The 20,740-nt window shown below is 40.1% G+C and overlaps 1 long non-coding RNA gene across 1 annotated transcript in view; it reads left to right on the top strand.

The window, feature by feature from the left end:
* Positions 1–593: 593 nt before the first annotated feature.
* Positions 594–20,740, top strand: part of LOC144588460 (uncharacterized) — a 56,139-nt gene continuing 35,992 nt past the window's right edge. Inside the window, exons 1-2 of the long non-coding RNA XR_013544036.1 lie at positions 594–657; positions 11,579–11,749. This is a non-coding gene — a long non-coding RNA (uncharacterized LOC144588460). The remainder of the gene's footprint in view (positions 658–11,578; positions 11,750–20,740) is intronic.

Here is a 20,740-nt window from a genome sequence, read left to right as displayed (position 1 = left end):
AGTCATTGGCTACTGATTGCTTGCTGGCAAGTGCAGTGGGAGGCATGGGGATGGCTCTGAGTTAGCTCTGCTGGTCTCATCACACAGGGCAAAAAACTGGTGCAGGATTGTGTCCTCACACTTGCCAATCAGATTCCTTTGGGAGGACAACAAATAGGTCATTGAGAGAAGCAGCAGCTTTCCCCACCTCCTTCCTGTGTTCTACAGATCTCTACTGGGCAGGTAGAGATACATTCCAAAAATAACCACCATCATTTGTAGCCATTGATAGGATTATCCTCCAAGAATACAGAACTTTATAGTTTTCCCTGGCAGAAATGTATACCTTCCAGCAACAGAGCTGCTTATAAGGTAAAATAGAAAGGGGAATTCCAGAAACCAAGATTGCCTTTAAAGGTGTTGTGCTTAAATGCTTCAAACCCTTTATCTACTTTGTTCTGTTCTGCCTCTTACATGCAGAGGTGCATTCAAATTTTTTAGGTAACTTAAAAAGTTCATATTATGGTTGACAGTATGCCTCCAGGATCTTGTGATTTCTGGAAAGTTTTAATAAGGAGCAAATAAACTAGTCACTATGGCCTTTCTTTTCATCACACAAATTTCCAGCATATTATTCTTCAAATCCATCCTGACAAGATTCTTACGCCTTGAAAAAGGGTAAGTGACTGAATCATTTTGATAATATCATATGTACTTGCATATTGACAAAAGGCTGGAACGGATGCATTCCCCCCCCCCAGCAGCTGCTATTATAGGCACCGGGGGGGGGGGACTGAAAATGATTTCTGGCAAAGTCCTGTCTTGAATTTAATTTGTATCTCTGATATTAATCACATTTGTTTAGAAGAGGATTTAGAACACCAAGAGTCTCCATTTGTTTTAATGACTCAGTGATGACTCAGTGGTGACTTGGTTTAATGACTCAGTGAAAGTGAAAGTTGTAGTGACTCTAAGAAAATAAATGTATGTTGTGCTCATTTGCCATCAAGCTGCTTCCCATTTACAACAATTCTTTGAATTAGGGATGTCCAAAAGGTCTTATCATTAACAGCCCTTCTCAGGTCCTTCCCTTGAATGTACATTTGAACATGGTGCAGGTGTCTGAGTGGACCAGGATAACTGAGAGCAGTGCCATCAGGAAGTTAGACTCCGTTATTCCTAGTAGGGTCAAAGCTGAGACACAAGACTGAGATTCTTCTAGAATGAACAGTCACATCGGGTGGGGGGAGGGATCTGGTTGTTGTTCCAATGATGATGGAGTCAGAAGAAGTAGTGAAGGGTACATAGTAGTGGAAGGGGACATAGTAGCAGAGGATATTTCACATACAACTCTAGAGATATCTGAGGTAACTCTTGTTAGTACTTTGCAGAAAGTGTCAATGGTAAATCACTTCATATCTTGAAAAGCCTATATTGAAACAATCCAAAGAAAAAGACTGCATATAATCGAATGCATCACTTTCTCTTCAATGTCATTTCATGTTGGACTCCATACCCCCTGATCCCAAGGAGGTGAGAAAGCCATTATGTGCAATGGAACTTGGGTTTTGGGATTCGATGTTCCTTCTCTCCTTCTCTCCTTCCTTTCTTTTCAGGGTGGACTGAAAGCCATTTTCTCTTCACTCCAAGTTACCTCAATCTATAAGTCATAAAAGAGGAATAATTGTATAAATAAAATGTGACATCAAAATGCAGCAGGTCAAACCAACAGCTCCTTCACAACAAGAACTATACCTCAGTTTAATACTGTAATAGGAAATAGTATATCCTAAACAGATCTTGTTATGCAGAACTTCAGAATGAATAATATTAAACAGAGGGAAAGAACTTGCAGTCCTCAGCCTGAACTCCTCAGATCTGAGAAAATGCAGCTGAATGCCACAGCCATTATTACCAGTGGCTGTGCTGGTTGGGAAACTCTGTAGCCCTTAAAAAATAACTTTTCCACGCTCTGGTTCTTCAGTCTGTGACCCAAAAGCCTGCTGGTTGCTGAACAAATGGATGAGTAAGAGTAAGAACATGGGGTGGAAAAGACTGAAAACAGGATGGCAAAGAAAAAGAGAGAGAAAGAGAGAGAAAAATGGTTTTGCTTACTGTTACTTTTACTGTTCCCTACAGCAGCTTCTGGTCCATGAGAAATTACCCTGACAGAAAGTGTCCCTCAATATGGGGGGATGGAGTGTTTTTCACCCTAATATAAAAGGAGATCTTCAGTTTAGCTAACAGATTTCTTGCCCAGCTCTGAACACGTTCTTCAGCAGAATCGGACAGTCTCGGGAAATTTCAAAGCATTGAAATCTCAGTTTCAAAGCTGCCTCCAACCTATGGCAACCCTATGAATGAGTGATCTCAACAATGTCCTCTCCTAAACAGCCATGCTCAGGTCTTCTAAACTCAAGGCTGCGGCTTCCTATATGGAGTAATTCCATTCCATCTTGTATTTGAACTTTTCCTACTGCCTTCAGCTTTTCCCACCATTATTATTTTGCTCACTGAATCTTGCCTTTCCATGATGTGCCCAAAGTATGACAGCCTCAGTTTTGTTATTTTGCCTCCAGAAAAAGTTCAGGCTTGATTTCCTCTAGGACCCACTTGTTCAACTTTCAGGAAGTCCAGGGTATCCACAAAGCTCTCCTCTACAGTATCCCCATATTTCAAGTGAACCTATTTTCTTCCTGTCAGCTCTCTTCATTGTCCAGCTTTCACACATACATGGTGACTAGGAATGCAAGATTGTGGATGATCTTGGTCTTGGTCTCCAGTGACACATCCTTACACTTGACTATCTTTTCGAATTCCTTCATTGTGGCCCTTCCAAGTCTCAATATTCTTCTGATTTCTTAGCTGCAGTCTTTATTTGAATTGATGACTGAACTAAGGTATACAAATTCTCTGTTTCAATTTCTTCATTGTCAATGTTGCATTTTTCCTCCAGAACAATCCATAGTTTCTCATGATCCACACAGTCAAAGGCTTTTCTGTAGTCTATAAAGAATGGACTGACCTGAAATCCTTTAGTGTGGTCCAACAGCAGATTCTTGCATTAAGATTTTGAGTACTTCTTCATTTTCAGAATCAATATTTAAATGTTCCAATTTTTACTTTATAGTTTCCAGTTTACTTTCATTCATACTTCTCATGTTCCATGTTTCAATTGTGTGTGTTGTGCACCATCAGATTATCCTTTCACCTCAATGCATGTCAGCCACTAGATGTCCTTTCTGCTTTAATTGAGTTGTGTTTTTAGCAACAGCACTATTTGTACTTGTCCTTTGCTCTTCTCTAGTAGGTGACTGAGTGTTTTTTGACCTGGAAGTCTCATCTCAGCACTGTTTCTTGTTTCATTTTGAAGTGTCTCATCATAGGATTTTCAAGGTAAGAAAGGTTCAGCAGTGTTTTACCATTACCTTGTGTGGTACTAATAACAGTTAACTTGAGTGTGACTGCTGTTGTCTGTGAAAGATCCTCTGCCATCATCACCTTCAGCTGCCTTCCAGAGGTTTCTCTGCCCCCATTGCCATTGGAACTATCCATTTTTTTCCTGCTGATATGGCTGTTACTCCTAAAGAGCATCTTAATTTGGTGCTCCAAATGTGAACATTCTACCTTGGGTGACCCTGCTAAGAGTCCAGGCTTGTAATGGAATCTAGACTCCTGACAGCATTGCTCTCCGCTTTTGGGGAACACTCAAACCCCCTCATCACATTAAGGTGTGCATCTAAGAAGGGGTCATATGTGGCAACACAGGATCAATCTGATGGTCTTGTTATGTGCTGTCAAGTTGCTTCCCATTTATGACAACTTTATGAATGAGTGATTTCCAAAATGTCCTGTCATCAACTGCCCTGCTCAGCAATTATAAACTCAAAGCTCTAGCTTCCTTTACAGATCCAATCATATCTGATCTTCCTTTTTAAAATCTCATGATAAAAACTAATATAAGACTACTCAAATTTTCTATCTTTTCCCTCTGTGGGCAATTTACCACTGATGGATACCCTGCTTCTGTGTCATTGATCACATGCCTTCAACCTGCTGATCCAGGTTTTCTGCCTGTTTGCTTCTTTGCCTGTTTCTTGATGTACTTTTAACTATTCAACTCTGAGCAATGGGCAATATTACATGTGATATTGCATTTTTACATGTATTGCCAGTGACAACTGATTTATCATATGGAAGTAAAAGCTACTCATAACGTAACTTCTCTTTAAAAGTCTTCCATTTGAATTAGACTCTAATTTTCAACATCTCTTGGGCTTTTCTAGGTGATGTTCCGGGGTCGGTGGGAGGCAATGAATTACCTAAGAGAGAATTCACCTGTACTGTCAAATGTCCTGCAGGAGATAAAAGAATTACGTGTTTCCAATATTTTATGCATCTCATAAGAGTTGCTGGCAGGTGACCCTGGACGACTGATTGTGGCCAACACATTTATATATATACATATACATATATATCAGCAGATATGAAAGGGCTCACTACCCCTTCCAAAAGATGTTCACTGAACCAGGAAGCCTCTAGTTCACTCCATTTATGACTGCTTTAAAGAAATATATACCAGGTGTAAGAAGAACTGCTTTGCAATATGCATGCAGGGTTGAGACATTTTAGGGAGGGAACACAAATAGGAGGAGGAAACCAAGGGCAGATGTCGGAGGCTGGGAGGAAAATAAGGGGACTGGTAAATGGTGCTTCACAATGTTAAGAAGCTGAGATCATAAAAAGTGCCTATCAATTGAGCTATAGAAAAAGGAGTGTGTGCCTTGGGCTACTAGCAGTTTTTTTTTTATCACCTCAACATGTGAACTGAAAGCGAGACTGCTATAAATGGGAAACTTCAAAAGGCATCTTTCCACCTATTAGTGGCAATGAGAACTCTTAGAAGACCAAGTTCAGGATAATCCTTGTAGATTAAATAGACCAGAATGTTTTAGCAGAGGTGATTTTCTTGTGGAATGGGATGCAGGAAACCATGGTCTGCAGCTGAGGTTCATTTGCTGAAAGCAAGGGTGGGCTTCTGTGGGACTCCAGAAGTTGGCAAACTGCAACTTTTATCAGCTTGAGCCAGTCTAGTCATCAGTAGGGGGTTATGGGAGTTGTAATCCAATCATATCTGGAATTCCACAGCTGCATGGTACAGTCTAAAGCATTTGCTTTCTCTGGGCTGATATGTCAGAAAATTCCAGCAATCTTGTCCTCCCTTTTTGCTGGATAAACCACTGAAGCATTATGAAGCAGTATTACAAATCTTATCAATTAGGTACTACAAAAACATAATAATATTTGATAGTTTGCCACATGTTCAGGTCAGAGCAAATATAACATGCTCTGGCTCTCATGGCTGAGGCATAATACATGAATGTATCACAATGAATATGGCTTCTTCAAAAATGCCTGTTGTTTGCAATTGGTTCCTGTGTATTTTTCTCTCAAGTGATTAAAAAAATAAAGCAATGATTATATCTCACAAGCCAGGCATAGGGTAAAATGTGTTGGTCTATGTAATTTTACAACACCGTGTATGTGTGTTTGTGTAAATGTGTTTGCATGGGAAAGACTGAAATGTCATTTCTGCATAGTGAAATATTCTGACCAATCAGAATGTGCCTGGCATCAGCCAGATAGATATATAAAACAGGTGTTAGTTAGTAATCTCTCAGATAATGTCCGATATATAATAGTTTTCAAATAGAGCAAATATGTACAGTGGTGCCTCGCTTAACGAGCACACCATTTAACGATGAATCCACATAGTGATGGGTTTTTTGCAACTGTTATTTGACATTTTTAACCAAGTGATTATTTACTATCAACTGCTAGCATAAACACACACAAGAGAGAATATAAGCCTTTACTCGGTGTGTGTGTTTTCATCAATATGCTTGAAATTGCTATGCACAAAATCTGATAAGTTACATTTATATTCTTTATTATAGCCCAGGTCAACAAAATTTAGTATATTCCAGAAACATAGGGATATAGCAGAGGTAAAGATTAAGATGCCTCTCATGTAAGGTTTTCCAAATTAATATTGTTTATTGAACTAGTCCACCCAGTAACAAGCTGCATTCTCTTGAAGGCAAACTCTTCCCTTTAGCAGATATAAGTCCTAGTTGGTGAGCAGGAAAATGGCCAAAACAATTAGTACATATTTAAATTAATGAAAAAATGCATTAAATACAACAACATACAAAAATTTAAATCACAATAAAAAACTAAATAACAATTAAGAAAATCCCTTTTGTGGCAGAACAGGAGAGCGCCATGAATGGACACATCATGCCGGAATCCACAAATGACCCTTGTCTAAGGCAACAGTGGCGTATCCATGTCCCCAGGTAATAAGTGGCACTGGTCCTTTCCATTCAGGATCTGGAGGCTGGCGGTAGGACACCAGAGGTCAAGGGAGTTGCTCTTTAGACCTAAAATGAATTTCGACTGGAGTGTGAGACCTGTTATGGGGAGCATGCAGGAAATTTAATGTATACAAAACCTTAGCAACAACCATCTGGACATCTGTCATGGGGACCCCTTTCCCCCCAGTTTGTTTATGTAACAATGATTTGAAAGTCAGGTGAGCACGCTCGATGATTGCCTGTCCAGTTGAGTTGAAAGGAATTCCATGCTTGAGAATTATTCCCCATTGGACACAAAAGTCCTTGAAGGCAATTGAAATGTAAGCAGGCCCATTATCAGTCTTTAGAGTTTGTGGTCTTCCCATAACAGCAAAGGCGCACATACAATGCTGGATAACATGTCGAGTAGTCTCACCCCGAAGAGGGGTAGCCCAAATGAAACCAGAAAAGGTGTCAACAGTCAGATGCAGTTTAGAAAAAGGAGCAAGAAGTAGTACCTGCTTAACATCCATCTGCCAAACCTCATTAGCCAATGTTCCACATGGATTGATGGACTCAAAAAGTAAGTTGAGTGGAGACTTACTACATGAAAGGCAGGCAGCAACAATATCCCGGGCTTGAGACATGGGGATAGAAAACATCCTATGGAGTACTTCAGCAGATTGATGAAATATGTCATGGGAAGCAAAAGGATCATCAAAAAGGTTGAAAGTACAGGCAGATTATCTAAGGGCAGAATCTGTCCTGGCATTGCCTTCAGTTAAGAAACCACGAAGTCCAGAATGAGAACGAATGTGAGTAACAAAGCAAGGAGCTGTTCGGCTTTGCAATAAGACGTGTAAACGTGAAAACAGCGAGAAAAGGTCCTTATAAATAGAAGGAGATAAGTATGAAAAAGGCAAATGAAGGAGAAGTTTGTAAACATACTGGGTATCCACAACAAGATTGAAATCATCATGAGCAAAGATATCAAGGCCATAGGTTTTTGGTGGAATTTTAATTGCTGAGAGAAAACGGGGTATCTATATTTGGATGGTGAAAGTTGTGTATATTTTAACTTTTTTTGTAGTGTTGTCCAGTTTTACCTTGGGGAAGAGCACCTCATTTCGTTGCACCCACTTGTGAACGCAATGACAAATAAATTTCTTATGTCTTATGTCTTAAAAGCCAACATCATCACCGCCAGTTCAGAACACTGCACAGAAGACTGATGATCCATAAATTTCAACATCCACTGACCCTCTGAATCTGGCCACACAACCACACCACGGGTAGACGAACCATCTGTGAAGAGAGTTCTTGTACTTACTAACGGTTGGAGAGAAAAACAAGTAGTTAATTGATAGGAAACAGAAGAAAGAAAGGTTAAACGCTTGTCCTTCGGTGGATTGGGAAGAACAGTTCCAAAGAAATCTGCGAAGGCAACCTGAAATGCAGAGGAAGTCTGTAAAAGCTTCTCAACATCGCCCTGTAGAAAAGGAAAATACACAGAATTAATGTCCATCCCCGACAGTTGACAACATTGGGAATGAGCCTTAGAAAACAAATCAGCAACAGCTTCAATCCAAGGGTACAAATTCCTAGAAGGCATGTGAGGAAGATGAAGCCACTCAAATATAGCAATATAATCCTTGATGTCAGGTGTATATAGGATTGCGGTAGGAAGAGATGGTGTGGATAAAATTGCACAGAAGAGTGGAGAGCCATACTTTGGGACTCTGTCAACAGCTTGGATCTGAAAATGTTGAGCAACAAGTTGAAGCGCTGACCGCATACTGGGAGTAACAGGAATGATGTCCACAGGTGAAGTGTGAACAGAGAAAGCAATAAAAAGTGGAGAGAGCTCTTGTGTAGAAAGGACTAGAAATGAATGAGCCCAGTTAATGTTGCCAAGTAAACTTTGAAGTTCAACAAAAGTGAAAGACAAAGGTACCTTCATTTGTAGAAGAGATGGTATAGAAGCTGTATCTGACTATTTGTGTCCTAGATATTCATAAGGCGAAGTTGTTTGAACCTTCTCAGGAGCAATGCAAAGGCCAAAAGAAGTCAGAGAGGCTGTGAGGAACTCAAGATGATTTTTGCCAACATCCTTTCCGGCTGCCAAGATGTCATCCATATAGTGATAGACCAAAAGGTCAGGAAAAGCATTACGAAATGGTTGAAGTGCAGAAGCAACAAACAATTGGCACAAAGTGGGGGAATTTGCCATTCCTTGAGGCAAGACGCAATATTCAAATCTGCGGGTCAGTTGTTCATTATTAATAGGAACTGTAAAGGCAAATTTCTCTCAGTCTTGTAGAGCTGAAGACAATGATGAACCCATAATGGCTATGTTCCAACTGGACAAAAAACAGTCACCCGGGATTCTAAGGAAGTGTGATGCATCTGTAACCCTAGCTGGGTGTGGGTAAATGCAAGCCGGTTCAGTTGTCGAGCCTCACACAAAAATTAAGGCCTCACACAGAAAAATAAGCCCCACAAAAAGTAAGCCTCATAAAAAACAGGCCTCACACGAGAAGCAGCCTCACACAAAAAGCAGGCCTTACACAAAAGCAAACTCACACAAAAAGCAAGCTTCACACGAGACACCACATGTCAGAGTCCAGCTCCAACACCAGTGAATGGGAGAGATCTCTGAAGAAAAACAAGGAGACTGCAGTCGGAGATTCGAAAACAAAGCATGCTCAGTCATACCTACAGGAAAAGAAAAACTCTCTTGGCAACTCCCGGCACCTCCCTTTATTCAGTACCTAGGTTACACAGGAATCACGTTACAACCAATAAGGCATCAAGTACGTTCTGCCTAGCAACAACTGACACATGCATAGATTAACTGTGTTAATGAGCTAGGCATTTGGCTGATGCAATCTTCAGCGTACGTGACCTCCTTGCTCAGCTGTAAGGGAGTCAGCAGACTCCCACAGTCGTCCCCTTCTCCTCTTGTCTTCCCCTTTTCCCAACTTCAGGGTCTATTCCAGAGAGTCTTCTCTTCTCATGAGATGGACAAAGTACTGGAGCCTCAACTTCAGGATCTGTCTTTCCAGTGAGCACTCAGGGTTCACAATTGATAGGTTTGTTCTCCTTGCAGTCCAGGGGGTTCTCAAGAGTCTCCTCCAGCACAACAATTCAAAAGCATCAATTCTTCGCCGGTCAGCCTTCTTTATGGTCCAGCTCTCACTTCCATACATCACGACTGGAAAAACCATAGCTTTGACTATGCGAACCTTTGTCGGTAAGGTGATGTCTCTGCTTTTTAAGATGCTGTCTAGGTTTGTCATCACTTTCCTCCCAAGAAGCAGGCGTCTTTGAATTTTGTGGCTGCTGTCACCATCTGCAGTGATCATGGAGCCCAAGAAAGTAAAATCTGTCATTGCCTCCATATCTTCCCCTTCTATTGGTCAGGAGTTGATGGGACCTGTGGCCATTATCTTAGTTTTTTTGATGTTGAGCTTCAGACCATTTTTAGCGCTCTCCTTTTTCACCCTCATTAAGAGGTTCTTTAATTCTTCCTCACTTTCTGCTATCAGAGTGGTATCATCTGCATATCTGATGTTGTTGATATTTCTTCCAGCAATCTTAATTCCTGCTTGGGATTCATCCAGTTCAGCCTTTCACATGATATATTTATTCTGCATATAAGTTAAATAAGCAGGGAGACAATATACAGCCTTGTTGTTCTCCTTAAGTCATTAAGTCAATGATTAAAGGGGATTACACTACTCAGTGTTTTTTTTTGGGGGGGGTCCTTAGAATAGATTCTGGCAATTGCCAGATATGACAAAACTTTCTGGAGTTCTAGTCTACAAGCTGTGGCGTAGTGCTTATATATAAGCCTTTTGAGTAGTAGGAATGAGTAAGTAAATCACTTGGTATGAAGTTCTGCTTCATGATCACTTGATTCTCTTTAATAGCAGTTAGAAGTTTCCCTTTTTGACATGTGAAGACATAAATATCTACCCATTTTTGCTCAGTTAAGTGTTTTTTTTTTAGTGTTAAGAGATCATCTATGATGCCAGAATCAACCTACTAGTGGAAAGTTACATTAAAGGTGGATGTGAAAGTTAAAATGGTACAGATAGCATCATCACTTTTTGTATACATTTGTATTGCCATACTAAACTGTTCTCTCTTTCTCTTGTGTTAAAGAGGTATTTCTGTTGTGCCAATAACAATCTTGCATGCATTAATACTGGATAACTGTCATGTGTTCAGCTGAAGAAGACCTAGAATTGGAGGAATTGATTGCACCCGAGGGAAGTGTAGGGCAATTAGTGGAAACAGAGGCCTCTCTGTTATTACAGACAGCTCCAGTTAGGGATGAATCTCCACCAGATTCTCCTCCCCTACTGGCCAGAATTAGAGATAGGCTTTGGCAGAAACTTACAACACAGAAATATCAGAGCAGCCAGTCCAGAATTTTAGAAGGATGGAGTGTTCCCAGGAATGAGATGACTGTTGCATCTATATAACTTGTACACAGAGGTCTGGAAAGTCGTGGAAGCAACAAGTCAATTCCCTGGCTTGCATCCATGCCGATTCATTAAATATTTGTCCCTTCATATTCGTGGGTACCAGAGACTCCCACAAATACAAAAGGATGAATATTTACTCATTTTTATTCATCATTCGTATTTAAAAAAATTCTGCCTGCCAGCCACCAGTCACCTGATCGGCAGCCAATAGGAAGCCACCACCACCCACAGCCACCCACCACCACAGTCTACCTCCCCACCCCTTCCTCTCCGTAACTTAGCCCCCCCCCCCCACTGACACTCAGGTACCTTAATAGCTGCCATTGTCTTCATCTGCCCTCCCAGCCATGACATGTAAAAAGGAAGACTGGCTGCCCTTTGTAAAGATGGTGGCTGCGGCTTCATTTAGGGTAGGGAAACTGCAGCTGCCATTTTTGCAAAGGGAAGCCTGGATTCCCTTAAGGCAGGTGACAGCAGTGGGGGGAGGTGGGTGGCAGCCGGGGTGTTTTTTTTAAAATAACCCCCCACGAATTGACAAATAACTTCATTATTTATTGCTTTATGGGGGCAACTTTGTGCTTCGTGAGTCGTCAACTTTTGACAACTCATGAAGTGGGACAACTTGCCAAGATGGTGAGTCATCCCCATCTCTAGTCCACGGTCTTGTTTATCCTGAATTACGTGAACTTTGCTTTGGTTTTCAGACTCTGACTTTGGACTATGGTTTGTGTTTTGGTTTTGATGATTCAGCATCTGTTTTGATCTCCTGGACTTCTGACCTTGGGCTGGCTCATCGGACTTTCGCCTGCTGAATTCCCTGAGAATGTGACAATGACAGTAGGAAGAGGCCTTAGAACCCACTATGATTGTTCTTTGGCATTAACTTGATTTATAAATTGTTTACTGCCTCTTGCATTTGAGGTAAGCACTATTTATTCTTGTTTACTCTTGCTTCCACTGTTTTCTTAATAGCTGCTCTCTTCTCTTCCCAACCATCTTTAAATGAAGAATCAATTTTCAACATTTTTCTTCTAATTGTCACAACAGATGGTAACTGTAAGTAAATATACCTTCCCCCCAATTTAAAATGCTTTTAGAATAATTTTACCATGCAAAGTGTTAGTTTTGTGTGCAAACAAGGAAGAATTAGGGTGAGTATGGGCTAATTTATCCACATTTCTGTGTTTTTCCGCCTCCTATTTTGCAGAGGCAAAGGAATAAAGGAATTGCCAAATTCCAAGAAACTTTTTCCCCTAAAAATCCCAAACAATTTGTGCTATTGTTGAATCTGACTTTTGTTTTTTAATTCATATTAAAAGAAGTCTACACTACTGTTTAGTAAGAATGGAAGAATGTGAATTTTGGTTTCAGTCAGTTCCTGACTTTTCCAACCATAATTTCAAAGCACAGCTGCATTTTGGCTTGTTCATTGATTCTGAAAGTGTATATTACGTAAAAGATTGCATCCGTATCCTTAGTATCACATAATAATGGATCAAAATATTGATGTTTTGCAAAGGTTGTTTGCTAAAAGATTTTTGAATGGAAGAGCTCTTGATAAATATATGGAAGCTCCTAATTAACCTCTGGCATCTCTGTCTCCAGCAGGGTAAGAAACTTGTATTTTCCTGGTATTGTTGACTGCAACTCTCTTCAGCCCTAGTTGGTTTAGACAAGAGTGGGAAAATATAAGATATGTTGTCTAAGAGCATTTGGATAGCCACATGTCCTGCATTCCTCAGTTGATGAAATAAGATGCTGCAGGGAAATGCCTCTTCCTAAAACCTTGAAGAGACATCTGTGCTCATGGTTGGTAAGAACTACACAGAACCGATGTGACAGAATGATTTCTGTGTCTTCAAAATTAATTCTGGAATGCTAGGTGTACTCGGTGAAATTGCATATAAAGATAGGGTTAAATCTAGATATAGGCATGTAATGTCACCTGGTGGAAGCTAACGTCTAATGCAGGGGTCTCAAACCTGCAGCCCGTGGGCCATTTGCGGCCCTCGGGATGATAGTTTGTGGCCCCCTTAATATGAAAGTTTAATGTTAGTGCAGCCCACAAGTTTGATATGTATGGTACTTTACAGTGTTGTGTGCGGAGCTGAATGAACCTACCAATTACAGTGTGGTATATGGCTCTCGGGGGTGGGACATTGGCCGGGCTTGATGCAAGCCGAGATACATTTCTCAATGAGTGAAAGTTACAGCAGCGTTGCATGGAGTGTTTTCTTCCATGCCTGGCTGGCTGCCTCGTTTTTATTGGGCACGCACAGACATTCGTCCCAACACGCTGCATTCACAACACTTCAAAAATAAGTTGCTGCCCAGTGGGACATTATACGTGTGTGTGTGTGTGTGTGTGTGTGTGTGTGTGTGTGTGTGTGTGTGTGTGTGTGTGTGTGTGTGTGTGTGTGTGTGTGTGTATTTATACCGCAAATGGCCCATCGGCTGTGAATTTGAGACCCCTGCCTTAGAAGTTAGCTTCCACCAGTCGCAACTGCTTCCTCCCTCAAGCCAAATGTGGCTCAGCTATGCAAGAGGAAGTACTGCCAGGTCTCTAGCAGCAAAGAGTAGGCAAGAGAAGCCATGGTTGAAGTAGCAGCACGAAACTGGAGTACTACAATGGAAACAACAATATGTTATCCAACAGCTGTTAAAGGGCATTTGTAACATACTGGCCAGAATCCTTTTATTTACATCTGCCTGAAGAACTCAATCAGCATAAATCTCAGCAATGCATTGCTGCTGCTTAAGAAGTCTATACAGGCAGTTGCTGTTCCAACATGCTGAACTGTGTGTCTCAGCACATAGAAAATTCTTACGATGACTTATTAACTTGCAGCAATTTGTTACCCAAATTTATGCCACACAAAAACATAGTAGGATTCTGCATAATATGTGTGTTGATTGGCTTACCTGGTTGTTTGTGTGATCAGCTATGGTTTGGGAAGGAGAAATTTTAATAAATCAGTTATTACTGTCACTAGTGGTTTACCACTAGTGAATGAATGAATGAATGAATGAATGAATGAATAAATAAATAAATAAATAATACTTACTTACTTCCTTACTTTCTGCATCCAATTTATCAGTGATCATGTTTTCTGCAATCCCACCTCCAACTGTGCATGACTGTATATAACTGGGATTAGAGATGGGCATAATCCTGGATCACTGGATCATGCATAGATTGTTATTGTGGCACCACAGGTGTCACACATTCCCTTACCCCACTCCAATATACCACCCCACACTCCCCCCAGCTGGCACCCCCCTCAACAGCAGCAGCTGCCCATTCAGATGATAAGGTGGGACAGGGATCGCAGCAGTGCAGCCCTTGAGTGGGCAGTTGATGGAGGAGGTGGAGAAGGGAAGTCTGTGTTCCTGTTATGACTGGATGATTGCCCAAAGGGCAGGAAAAAAAGCAATGTGTGCTGGCTGGAGAGTGGGGGAGCCAGTTGGGTGAATGGGAGAAGGCAATGCCCAGCACCTGTGGTGCTGCAACAATGATCAGTGCAGAATCAGATGTTTCAGGATCGTGCCCATCTCTAACTGGGATTCTCAGTCATGCTCCAGACGTCTGAAAAAGTGGACTGTGGTTTATAAAAGGTCGCACTGTATTTATTTCTTACTCTTTTAAGTACCGGAATAATCTTTGTTGGTTTCTCACAGTTGACTAAAATGGCTACTCCTTTCAAATTTTCATTTAGCATTACTAGTATCAGTAGTTCTACTAGCAGCAGCATGCCAGGAAACTCTTGCATATTCTAAAGAGCAAAACTATGTGTCTTCTAATAAGGGCCAGGAAGCTGGATGAGAAGGGCTACCCCTCCACATTCAAGCCTCCTCTGTTAACTTTTCTGGTCAGAGCAACCCTTAAGTCTAAAAGGAGGCTCTGGGACAGAATCAGTTGTAAAGTAAGCAGAGGTTCAACAAACCCAGCTTCACTGCATCTTCATATTGATAAAATATTGTACCTATTTTTTCTGTATAGTGTTTGACCAAAGAATGGGTTTTACTCCCTATGAATCTAAATAATATGCATATTTTTATGCCAACTTTGATTAAAGATCATTTAAACTGCATTACTTGGGAAAAAATAAAAGTCAAACATAATTTATTAGCTAGCACTCTCCAGACAATTAATCTTGCAAGGTATGTTAAGTTTGAGAAATGTTAATAAGCATTGATTTCACAAATTATATAATTTAGTACCCTTTAATGGGAATATTTTGTAAGTTTTGAAGTACAGCATTTTCTAAACTACTATGTCTTGAATAGAACCAAAATAAATGTGCAAGAGGGCTGTGGTGGACCTAAATTTTGGGGGATCGTGGAGCTTGAACTGTTATGGGGGGGCCTTCACAACAAACAATGTGGTCTGGGTAATGACGATTATCTTCTTCAATGGGGTTGTTCCATGACAGACCACCACATTTTTTAAAATTGACTTAAATTGTTTATGAGGCCCCTCTGGGATTAGGGGCCCCTGAAGCTTAAGCTTCATTAGTTTCATAGTATATTTGCCCCTGCAAGAGGCCTGTTTTTAAAAGGGGCTTCACTCCACTGTGAGAGTTCTTTCCTCAGGAGTTTATTATCCACAGCCTTAAAGAGCAAACCAAATGTCCCTCCTTGGAAGTAAGTCCTTCTGAAATCCAAGGTGCCATGGCTAGGACTGAGATGGTGCATTTTTGGAGCGGGTTTTGTAGCTAGCGTGGTATGCATCTTTCCTATCCATATTGACATAACTGGATCACAAGAAAAACAGTCACATTGGTATACCTGTGAGAGTCTGTAGGAAAAGCCTGGAACAATTGCTGTATAGAGGGGTAATTCTGGGGGTTAATCTTGTTTAATGTTCTGAGGGAAAAGGGGAAAGTTGGGAAATTTTAGCGTGGGAGCCAAAATCCAACCCCCCTTCCCCCCTCTTTCCAGTTTTTCCTTTATTTTGTTTCTTTGTAATGAATGAAATGTTCTTTCAGAGTATGTTTTCCTCAGTCAAGATGTGAATATGAGTGCAGCTGTCTCAAGAATATGAGACACATAATATACAGCATTAGAGAGAAATTCCTGTGTGTAATGTAGAATAATAATGTTATAATGATATCCAAATATGTTTCCAGTTCATAATGTTGATTATGCTGTTATCTGTTTCTGCCTAAATAACATGCTTTCTTTTATTCCAGAAAAGGAAAAGAAAAGCGAAAGGGGGAAGTACATTTTACAGTATTACCTGTTGGGTAGAGAATAAGGTTGTCCTCAGTTTGCAGTCTTGCTTGGATTGATTGATTGATTGATTGATTGATTGATTGATTGATTGATTGATTGATTGATTGATTGATTGATTGATTGATTGATGCCCTGCCCATCGAGACTGAAGTCTACTCTGGGCAGCTAACAATAATACATAAAAGTAAAAACAATATAATAAAATAATGATGTTAAGTATCTATAATTTCTCGACGATAGTGCCCTGGTCAGCTATTCAGGGTACTCTCCATAGACCAGAGAAAGAAAGACAGCTGTGTGCTCCTTAATCTAGACAATCCAATGGTAAGGTTAGAAGTTACCCTTATTAGACCATTAAAAAGGAATCACAAACCAGTGCTTGCTTTAGACCCAAACAGGACTTTGCCTGGCTGGGCACTACTGAGTTGCAGAAGTCTCGAATACCTTCCCCCTGGTGACCATTGATTGGAATGTTTCTCCCAACTTGCCAAACAAAGGGGTGCTCAGTTTTTGGCATTTCAACATCTCCCAATGCCTGTATTGAAATTAAAGATTCCTTTTTGGCTGGGGATTGACATTACACAGAAAGAATTGGGGGTAAAATTCAGTCTACCCAGTAAATTGAGCCAATTGCAGCCAAATTAACTATGTTACCTAGTGTGGAGGAAGAAGTCAATTTCCAATCCTTCTTGGGCAATGTTAACTATGTCCAATACCTGCCATCCCTTTGTTTAGTGAGTTGAGAGAGACAATCCAATGCACTGCCACCAAAGGTGAAGAATTTGACTATGGCACTCTTGACTTGGGTTTGCAGCTCACATTTTGAAAATCCCTTTTAAGAAAAAAGCCAGGCATTGACATCTGCCATGATTTTTGCAATGTTGTTATCCCCCGCACACATACACACTGTCCATAATGCAGTAGTGCGCAGGCTGAAGAAGACCTATCTGGGTTGAAAGCTAGCATTTGTTTGTGATTTTTTTTAGTTCCAAGTATCATCTATCTTTGGATGATGCTTTCTGTACCAGAAAAACTGTGATTTCTGCTTTCACCTTCCCCCCCCCTCCATCCCTCATATGGGGAACACTGAGTCAGAAGTCATTAGGAAGCATAAGGTGAAATAGATTGCAGGAGTCTTTCTAGTGTTTGGGTTACATTTGCAGTATGACATTCCTGCAAGCACTTGCCTGGTACCAGCCTTCCCTAAATAGATACTCGGAAGGAACATGTATACGATTCTTTTATGCAAGCTATCTTGAGAGGGGTTTTCTTCCGAAAGCGGTCATGAAAATGTTTAAAAATATAACTATGCCAAACAATACAGCTATTGCATACTGTCAAATTGATTCCGACTTATGGCAAACTGTCTTGGGTGGGGTTTCCAGGTAGAGACTACTCAGAAGTGCTTTCCCATTCCCTTCTTCCGGTGGCACCCTCAGACTGTGTAGCTTGCCCGACGCCAAATAGGCTGGGTCTTTTCCTGGGAGTCAAAGTGGTTAATTGAACTCTCAACCTCTGGCTTGGCGGCCATATACATAAGAGACTGAACTATACCTTGTTGAAAATACTGCACTGCTAGACAGGGCAATTCCATTCAGTGTAAGTCCTTGCTTCTCTCATTCCCATATGCAAGGAAAAGGAATCACATCATTACTCTTCCTGCACATAGTGAGATATTTTATAAAACTCTTCACAAGAAAAGAGGTCCTGCTTTCACTTGTACGTGATGATTCGATGGGGTTTGAAAATTCCTCATCCACATGTCTCATTAAGTCAAGGCACTCTAAATCTGCAAGAATGAAGAATTTAGTAAGTATTCTTTATATCCTAATTTGAGGTAAGTCTTACCATATTGTTAATCCAGAAAACATGTAAGTAGGCTTTCTGCTTTATTTACTCTCCGTCAACACACTTATTCTATATAATGATACTTTCCCAGTATTCAACTAATATAGTTTCATGTAGTTTCTCCTTTGTTGATACTATTTTAATAACAAACATGTATCAAAGTAGGTATTATTTTCAGTTACATCTGAATAATTCAATGATACCAGAATAAATGGTGAAGGACTTTTTTTAAAAAAAAGTGGACCATAATTTATTTGTCGTTGAGTTTTGTGACATATAAACACAACCATTGCAATCACTCTTGCTGTTAACAGCACATAAGAATAGCTATCCCCTTTTCTTCATTGTGCCCTTATCAATTCTGTTTCAGGCGAAAATGAAACTAACTCCTTCACTCTTAATAAAGCTCAGGTGATCCAAAATAGCAGATTTATGAATATTTTAATCTTTTTGCTCAAGTCTTTTTTCCTCATTAAGGCATTTTTGTGTTTGCAGAAGGGAATATTGCTTGTGAAAAATTTAGCCAGCTGTCTGATAATTATGCCCTTTACTTGAAGTGTATACTTGAGGTTCAAATAATAAGATCAGAAAATGACATTCAACCATTTTCATAGTGAAATTACAAGCACTTTCTTAACTTTCCCTGTTTCATATATTTAAGGCTTAATTTCAGCTAAGACTTATTAGGACTCTAATCCAAGAAGCTCTTATCACTCTCAGAGCTTGTCTCAAGAAAATGAGAGTTATACATTCATTTTTTGTATGTCTTTCTGTCTTTCACTCTGTCAGTCTGTCTGTTCAACATGTCTATCCTTCATAATGAGTGACCACAAACTCATTATGTCTATCTGAAATCAATGTACATTGCTTCGAAGGCTATGATATGCTAGCTTAGCAGCTTCTCATTTGTTAACAGTATCATCTCCATCTAGATTCATAGGGTCAAAATCATGTAGACCACTGGTTCTTAACCTTGAGTTACTCAGGAGTTTTGGACTGCAACTCCCAGAAGCCTTCACCACCAGCTGTGCTGACTGGGGTTTCTGGGAGTTGTAGTTCAAAAGCATCTGAGCAACAAAGGTTAAGAACCACTGATGTAGACGGTTCCCTTGAATTGCATGGTTATGAACAACATGGTTTTGGTTATGCATTGCCTTCAATTTTTCCCAGCTTATTGCCTTTTCCAGTGAATCTTGCCTCTGCATATAGATACTATGGCCTAAATCCAGCTTGCAGTCCCTCCTATTCCACACCCATTAAATCAGTTACTGAATGGTATGTCGATAATCTATTTGAGACTAGCAATTGAATTTAGGCCTTTAATTTCATCTGGCTGGACAGTCCAGTGAGTTGAGAGTTCCCTTCTGTGTTGGCCTGTGTAGCCTTGGGCAAGCTGCATCATCGCACAATACCCCTGCAAAGGTATGGTAAACCACTTCTGAGTGATCTATACTGAGAAACTCCCAGACATAATTATTAAAGCAGTGTTCAGAATAAAGGGTGGGAGGGTACTCTTCTCAGACACAATGTCTGAAGAATTGTGAGGGAAGCCAAACAAAATATGGTGATGTCAACAAATTGAGCCAAGTCTCCCAACTTCACAGTATTTTAAAAGGTACAAAGATGTTTTTGAAGAGTAGAATTGGGAAGTCCATTCCTGTCCCTACCATATCGTATTTCCAAATGTGGACTCAATTATTTGAAATTAAAATTGGAAGTTCTTTCTAGCATGAAACATTTGAGTGTTTAGGTGGAAGCTCAGAGATATTGTGGTGGTGCTTAGTCATTGAACTCTGCAAGGAGGATCTTTAGCATGCAAAAAAGTAACCTGACATTGCATTTAATGTGAAATTTTTGACAGAGTGGTAGCTGTTCATCATCTCATTGCTCAATATTCTAAAAGAGATTTAAATGCAGTTCAGGTTGAGCGAAAGGGACATTATTATTAGTCCTCGTGGTTTTTTTTTAAAAAATATTTCCTTATCTAAATCTTTAAACCTATGGATAGCTATTATACTTTAAAATATACTAGATTATCTCACTGTGTCAAGGGCCATACAGAGGATTGGTCTTGAAATTCTCCCTCTTTCTCATTATGTGTGTGTTTCAGCATAACATTTATTTGCATTTGTTAACTGTTCAAAAAATGGCCAGGAATTCTCCATTCTTTTGAGGTTATGTATTTTGTAGGAAGAGGAATCTCATTAAAGTATTTACTTCTCATTATTTTATCATTTTTTCATTAGCACGTTTTGCAATTGGTGAAATCCTTACTCAGCCTTGACGGAGGGAACAGATGTCCTCTAAGTGCTAGGTAGAGAAGTTGATATTTATTTTATCTTGAAACATGCACCATGAAACAAGAAACATCAAAAGGTGGTAGGATAGCTAGAGAGAGAGAGAGAGAGAGAGAGAGAGAGAGAGAGAGATGTTGCCGTATAAATACATTAAAAACTTTCAGTCAGTAAACAGAGCTTTGAATTGGGATAACTTCTTATCCTACTACATATCTTAATTGACTTACCTACTATGCCAAGTTGTTTGCATTATCAGCTACTGGCTTTGGGAAGAGAACTGTGATAATAGCACAATTGTCACTGCCAGTACTTTCTACATACAGTTGTTCTCTAATCTTACTGTCTACAAGTCAGCTGCCAAACATGCATGCCATCATTTATAACTGGTATTCTCAGTAATGTTCCAGATATCAAATGAAGTGGGCTGTGGTCTACAAAAGCTTATATTGTAATACATTTGTTACTCTTTAAGGTGCCACAGAACTGATTGCTGAATTGCTGCAATAGGCTAAGGTGTTGGTAGTAGCGACAT

Source organism: Pogona vitticeps, chromosome 3 (genome assembly GCF_051106095.1).
Source record: "Pogona vitticeps strain Pit_001003342236 chromosome 3, PviZW2.1, whole genome shotgun sequence".
Lineage (NCBI taxonomy): Eukaryota > Metazoa > Chordata > Lepidosauria > Squamata > Agamidae > Pogona > Pogona vitticeps.
The sequence above is the reverse complement of the archived record's forward strand: the minus strand, read 5'-3'. Positions and strand labels throughout refer to the sequence as shown.